The sequence below is a fragment of the Oncorhynchus nerka genome, unplaced genomic scaffold (genome assembly GCF_034236695.1).
Source record: "Oncorhynchus nerka isolate Pitt River unplaced genomic scaffold, Oner_Uvic_2.0 unplaced_scaffold_7245, whole genome shotgun sequence".
In the NCBI taxonomy this organism is placed as follows: Eukaryota; Metazoa; Chordata; class Actinopteri; order Salmoniformes; family Salmonidae; genus Oncorhynchus; species Oncorhynchus nerka.
Window position 1 is genome coordinate 1 of NW_027034071.1, and position 7295 is coordinate 7295.

The 7295-nt window shown below is 48.1% G+C and overlaps 1 long non-coding RNA gene across 1 annotated transcript; it reads left to right on the forward strand.

The window, feature by feature from the left end:
* The first annotated feature begins 1291 nt into the window (after positions 1–1291).
* LOC135566103 (uncharacterized) lies at positions 1292–4313 on the forward strand. The gene is made up of 2 exons (XR_010461962.1): positions 1292–1478; positions 3618–4313. It is a non-coding gene; the product is annotated as an uncharacterized LOC135566103 (long non-coding RNA).
* The last annotated feature ends 2982 nt before the right edge of the window (positions 4314–7295 follow it).

A 7295-nucleotide genomic window follows, 5' to 3' on the forward strand; every position in this document is an offset into this window, starting at 1 on the left:
ATCTAATCTAGCTGGTAATACTGTCTCTACTACTATCTAATCTACTGTAGCTGGTAATACTGTCTCTACTACTATCTAATCTACTGTAGCTGGTAATACTGTCTCTACTACTATCTAATCTAATGTAGCTGGTAATACTGTCTCTACTACTATCTAATCTAGCTGGTAATACTGTCTCTATTACTATCTAATCCTAGCTGGTAATACTGTCTCTATTACTATCTAATCTAGCTGTAGTTAATACTGTCTCTACTACTATCTAATATACTGTAGCTGTTAATACTGTCTCTACTACTATCTAATATACTGTAGCTGGTAATACTGTCTCTACTACTATCTAATCTACTGTAGCTGGTAATACTGTCTCTACTACTATCTAATATACTGTAGCTGGTAATACTGTCTCTACTACTATCTAATATACTGTAGCTGGTAATACTGTCTCTACTACTATCTGATCTCCTGTAGCTGGTAATATTAATACGTTCTCTCCTGTCAGACTTTTCCAAAGTAAAAAAAAAAAAAAAGTTAGATCTTTTACCTGATTGTGCGGCTCTAAACATGAGCACATTCCCATAGGAACACAGCCGGTTCAGAAGTGCAACGTCATTTTTCGTCATACAGGAATACTTTCCCCCCTAAGGTTAATGTATGCGTTCCAGTCGAACCAACAATTCACACACCTGTGATCTTTTTTGTTAGTTTTGGTCTTCGGAGGGATTTTATTTTCGTGCGCAAACATTTTCTTCTTGCGGGTAAGTCAACGTTCGGCAGCCGAAGTCGACTCCTAGTGGGAACTACAGATGGGATTCTTTGATGAAGTGACTAAGACCTCTGCAAGAATGTCAAAATTAATGACAGATTACTTGCTTTATCTTAGATGAATTCAACTTATTTTGAGGAAGTGATAGTGGGTATGTTGCTACGGTGGCTCAAGAGGGACAAACAGCCGTAATGTTTTTCAAGAGAAGATTCTTCGGGCGTAGGCGAGTACAGCCTGTTGTTTTGCCGTATGCAGAATTTTACAGGAGAAACATTCTTATGACATTTGCATCAGTAAGATTGGAGTTTGATTTCCAAAACGACAACGGCCGTAGCTTTCAAATTTAATTGTAAGTCGCTCTGGATAAGAGCGTCTGCTAAATTACTTAAATGTAAATGTAATTGTCACTTGAAAATAATTTGTTGGTTGCCCCAAAACAAATCTCAGGAGCTGGTACCGGATCCAAAGCAGCTGTTAGAGTTTTAACCTCTTAAAAACTCTGTAATAAGATGTCAATACCCTCCCAGGCCGCTGTGGCTGTCTCCTCGTCAGGTGATGGTGGTACCTGTAGGACCCACATTGGATGACTATGCTCAGAAGATCCGTGATGATTTCCACCGTGGAGGTCTGATGACAGACGTAGACTGTGATGCCAGCTGCACCCTGAACAAGAAGATACGCAACGCACAGCTGGCACAGTACAACTTCATCCTGGGTAAGTGGTGGTGGGGTCTAGGGTATGGGCTTTGAGCTGAGTGGTAGGTTATGGGCTTTGAGCTGAGTGGTAGGGTATGGGCTTTGAGCTGAGTGGTAGGGTATGGGCTTTGAGCTGAGTGGTAGGGTATGGGCTTTGAGCTGAGTGGTAGGGTATGGGCTTTGAGCTGAGTGGTAGGGTATGGGCTTTGAGCTGAGTGGTAGGGTATGGGCTTTGAGCTGAGTGGTAGGGTATGGGCTTTGAGCTGAGTGGTAGGGTATGGGCTTTGAGCTGAGTGGTAGGGTATGGGCTTTGAGCTGAGTGGTAGGGTATGGGCTTTGAGCTGAGTGGTAGGGTATGGGCTTTGAGCTGAGTGGTAGGGTATGGGCTTTGGGCTGAGTGGTAGGGTATGGGCTTTGGGCTGAGTGGTAGGGTATGGGCTTTGGGCTGAGTGGTAGGGTATGGGCTTTGGGCTGAGTGGTAGGGTATGGGCTTTGAGCTGAGTGGTAGGGTATGGGCTTTGAGCTGAGTGGTAGGGTATGGGCTTTGAGCTGAGTGGTAGGGTATGGGCTTTGGGCTGAGTGGTAGGGTATGGGCTTTGGGCTGAGTGGTAGGGTATGGGCTTTGGGCTGAGTGGTAGGGTATGGGCTTTGGGCTGAGTGGTAGGGTCAGGGTATGGGCTTTGGGCTGAGTGGTAGGGTATGGGCTTTGAGCTGAGTGGTAGGGTAGTATGGGCTTTGAGCTGAGTGGTAGGGTCTAGGGTATGGGCTTTGAGCTGAGTGGTAGGGTCTAGGGTATGGGCTTTGAGCTGAGTGGTAGGGTCTAGGGTATGGGCTTTGAGCTGAGTGGTAGGGTCTAGGGTATGGGCTTCGAGCTGAGTGGTAGGGTCTAGGGTATGGGCTTTGAGCTGAGTGGTAGGGTATGGGCTTTGAGCTGAGTGGTAGGGTATGGGCTTTGAGCTGAGTGGTAGGGTATGGGCTTTGATCTGAGTGGTAGGGTATGGGCTTTGAGCTGAGTGGTGGGGTATGGGCTTTGAGCTGAGTGGTGGGGTATGTGCTTTGGAGCTGAGTGGTGGGGTATGTGCTTTGAGCTGAGTGGTGGGGTCTAGGGTATGGGCTGAGTGGTGGGGTCTAGGGTATGGGCTGAGTGGTGGGGTCTAGGGTATGGGCTGAGTGGTGGGGTCTAGGGTATGGGCTGAGTGGTGGGGTCTAGAGGTATGGGCTGAGTGGTGGGGTCTAGGGTATGGGCTGAGTGGTGGGGTCTAGGGTATGGGCTGAGTGGTGGGGTATGATTTATTATGAAATTTACAGGCAAATCATTACGGAATCATAGTCTCTCAGCCTGTCTTTGGTGCTAATGTAACGTTAGCAATGCTAGCTAGCTAAACCTGCTGCATCTGAAATGGTTTGTTCAACGATAACTGACACACTGTCCAAGCAGCCATCCAACAACACTGGAGGCCTGCCTATTGGAACTAATCAAATGTATGAAGTTTACAAGTAATTCGATATGAAAATATAAGATGTTTAGAAAAGTGCACAATGGCTGCCGGAGCTACAACATTGGTCGGTGACGGTGGGAGTGGTTTTGCCAGATGGAATCATGGGAGTTTGAGCCTTGAACAACATGTAAAAAAATGTTAAGCTGACTACAAATCTCATTCTATAGGTTGAGTGTCTATTTAAAATATTTTCACATGTTAAATAGACCACGACAACCAGAGCAACAGGGAGGTCCAATATGATCAGAAAACTACACATGTTAAATAGACCACGACAACCAGAGCAACAGGGAGGTCCAACATGATCAGAAACTACTACATGTTAAATAGGACCACGACAACCAGAGCAACAGGGAGGTCCAATATGATCAGAAAACTACACATGTTAAATAGACCACGACAACCAGAGCAGCAGGGAGGTCCAATATGATCAGAAAGCTACACATGTTAAATGAGCCACGACAACCAGAGCAACAGGGAGGTCCAATATGATCAGAAAACTACACATGTTAAATAGACAGCTGGAAATGACAGGCCATAATTGATTGTATTAGTCATCTCAGGGATTCTACTTGAAAGCGTAACAGAGAAGCAATTTACGGTTTTATCACTAAACAGTCAAAACATTAAATCATAATGAAATCCTCTTTTCTGTCCAGTTGTGGGAGAGAAGGAGAAGACCAGCGAGACGGTGAAGCGTGCGCACGCGTGACAACAAGGTGCACGGAGAGCGCTAGCGTCAATGAGTGTATGGAGCGTCTCAAACAGCTGAAGGCCTCACGCAGCCGCAACGCGGAGGAGGAATTCTGATACCGCTGACGGGTCCTTCAGTGAACCTGCATCTCGGAGGATTTCAACTTCACTGGTTCAACTTCAAACACAAAGTGCGGAACTTCCGAGTCCTTAGGGGGAGCTCACTCGCTCGGTCTTTTACTTAACTTGACTACGCATCTGTCTGCATTTCTTAATAAAGGTTTTTTTTTTGCTTTTTGAGATCACATTCTAATTCGTTGAACGTTTTGATAAAACAAAGCATAAATCACAACTCTTTCAATGTCCTCCAATGTCCTCCAATGGAACCAATGTCCTCAATGGAACCAATGTCCTCTCTTGTAATATATGAAACTCATGATACTGTCGATGATCTGTTGTTGGAAATGTTACAAGGGATGACCTCTACTTTAAATTGATTTATACCACTTTGCCTCTTTCTCCTCACTGGTTTACATTATAAAGGGAAACAAGACAGGGTTACTGCTGTCAACTGTAGGAATAACCGTTTTCATGACATCAAAGAATTGTAAATATGTAATGCAATTTTGAAAACGTAAAAAAATAAAATATTTCTTACATTAGTTTGGTTTTGTTCTCCAATGTCCTATCACCACCGGCACTGTCCAAAATGGCACCACTCTTGTAAAGATTGGTTGGTTTATTGATTTAGGAAAGGAAATGGAAGCTGTGTAGAAGCCCTGTGTTGATTGCTTAGATGTCAATGTCGAACTAATGCAGTGATATACATTTTATTGGCTTGCTATGAGCCGCTTTTCCTGAACATGTCTGACATAGCTAGCTAGTTCTAGTGTCCATTAAATGTTACAGCCACAACATCATGATCATCTAGTCCTGCAGAGCAGTGAGGAGGAGAAATGCCTGCTTTGGGTGAGCTAGCTGGAACATCAACTAGCTAGCTGGAACATCAACTAGCTAGCTGGAACATCAGCTAGCTTGCTGGAACATCAGCTAGCTTGCTGGAACATCAGCTAGCTAGCTGGAACATCAGCTAGCTAGCTGGAACATCAACTAGCTAGCTGGAACATCAACCGCCATCGATAAAAGACAGTACTGTGCAGCCGTCTTCATCGACCTTGCCAAGGCCTTCGACTCTGTCAATCACCATATTCTTATCGGCAGACTCAGTAGCCTCGGTTTTTCGGATGACTGCCTTGCCTGGTTCACCAATTACTTTGCAGACAGAGTTCAGTGTGTCAAATCGGAGGGCATGCTGTCCGGTCCTCTGGCAGTCTCTATGGGGGTGCCACAGGGTTCAATTCTCGGGCCAACTCTTTTCTCTGTATATATCAATGATGTTGCTCTTGCTGCGGGCGATTCCCTGATCCACCTCTACGCAGACGACACCATTCTATATACTTTCGGCCCGTCATTGGACACTGTGCTATCTAACCTCCAAACGAGCTTCAATGCCATACAACACTCCTTCCGTGGCCTCCAACTGCTCTTAAACGCTAGTAAAACCAAATGCATGCTTTCCAACCAATCGCTGCCTGCACCCGCATGCCCGACTAGCATCACCACCCTGGATGGTTCCGACCTTGAATATGTGGACATCTATAAGTACCTAGGTGTCTGGCTAGACTGCAAACTCGTCTTCCAGACTCATATCAAACATCTCCAATCGAAAATCAAATCAAGAGTCTGCTTTCTATTCCGCAACAAAGCCTCCTTCACTCACGCCGCAAAACTTACTCTAGTAAAACTGACTATCCTACCGATCCTCGACTTCGGCGATGTCATCTACAAAATGGCTTCCAACACTCTACTCAGCAAACTGGATGCAGTTTATAACAGTGCCATCCGTTTTGTCACTAAAGCACCTTATACCACCCACCACTGCGACTTGTATGCTCTAGTCGGCTGGCCCTCGCTACATATTCGTCGCCAGACCCACTGGTTCCTGGTTAAATAAAGGTGAAATAAATAAAAAAAAACTAGCTAGCTGTAACGTCAACTAGCTATTTGTACTGTAAACTACTTCCTTTTGTGCCAATATGTCAAAGTTCTCAATTAGGAAGATGGTGCTGTTCATAATGCCATGTTCAGGACTGTTGATGTCCACAGGACTCCTAATGCTGAGTTGAAGAAGCAGCATGGATGGAGGAGGGAAACTGACAGCTTGTCTCTACCACGCCTTGTCTCTACCACGCCTTGCCTCTACCACGCCTTGCCTCTACCACGCCTTGTCTCTACCACGGCCTGCCTCTACCACGCCTTGCCTCTACCACGCCTTGTCTCTACCACGCCTTGTCTCTACCACGCCTTGTCTCTACCACGCCTTGTCTCTACCACGCCTTGTCTCTACCACGCCTTGTCTCGACCACGCCTTGCCTCTACCACGGCCTGCCTCTACCACGGCCTGTCTCTACCACGCCTTGCCTCTACCACGCCTTGCCTCTACCACGGCCTTGTCTCTACCACGCCTTGTCTCTACCACGCCTTGTCTCTACCACGCCTTGTCCTCTCACCACGCCTTGCCTCTACCACGCGCCTCTCGGCCCGTCTCTACCGCGCCTTGCCTCTACCACGCCTTGCCTCTGCCTCTACCACGCCTTGCCTCTACCACGCCTTGCCTCTACCACGCCTTGCCTCTACCACGCCTTGTCTCTACCACGCCTTGTCTCTACCACGCCTTGTCTCTACCACGCCTTGTCTCTACCACGGCCTGCCTCTACCACGCCTGTCTCTACCACGCCTTGTCTCTACCACGCCTTGCCTCTACCACGCATTGCCTCTACCACGGCTTGCCTCTACCACGCCTTGTCTTGCCCTACCACGCCTTGTCTCTACCACTTCTGTCTCTACCACGGCCTGCCTCTACCACGCCTTGTCTCTACCACGGCCTGCCTCTACCACGCCTTGTCTCTACCACGGCCTTGCCTCTACCTACAGCCTTGTCTCTACCACGCCTTGTCTCTACCTAGCGCCCAGCCTCTACCACGCCTTGTCTCTACCACGCCTGCCTACCATGTCTCTACCACGCCTTGTCTCTACCACGCCTTGTCTCCACCACGCCTTGCCTCTACCACGGCTACTGCCTCTACCACGCCTTGTCTCTACTTGCACGCCTTGTCTCTACCACGCCTTGCCTCTACCACGCCTTGTCTCTACCACGCGCCTCTGCCTCTACCACGCATTGCCTCTACCACGGCTTGCCTCTACCACGCCTTGTCTCTACCACGCCTTGCCTCTACCACGCGCTTGTCTCTACCACGCCTTGCCTCTACCACGCCTTGCCTCACCGCCTTGTCTCTACCACGCCTTGCCTCTACCACGCCTTTGCTCCTCTACCACGCCTGCTCTGCCGCTCTACCACGCCCTTGCCTCTACCACGCCTTGTCTCTACCACCTGCCTCTACACGCCTTGTCTCTACCACGCCCTTGTCCTCTATCCACGCCTTGTCTCTACCACGCCTTGTCTCTACCACGCCTTGCCTCTACCACGCCTTGCCTCTACCACGCCTTGCCTCTACCACGCCTTGCCTCTACCACGCCTTGTCTCTACCACAGCCTTGCCTCTACCACGCCTTGTCTCTACCACG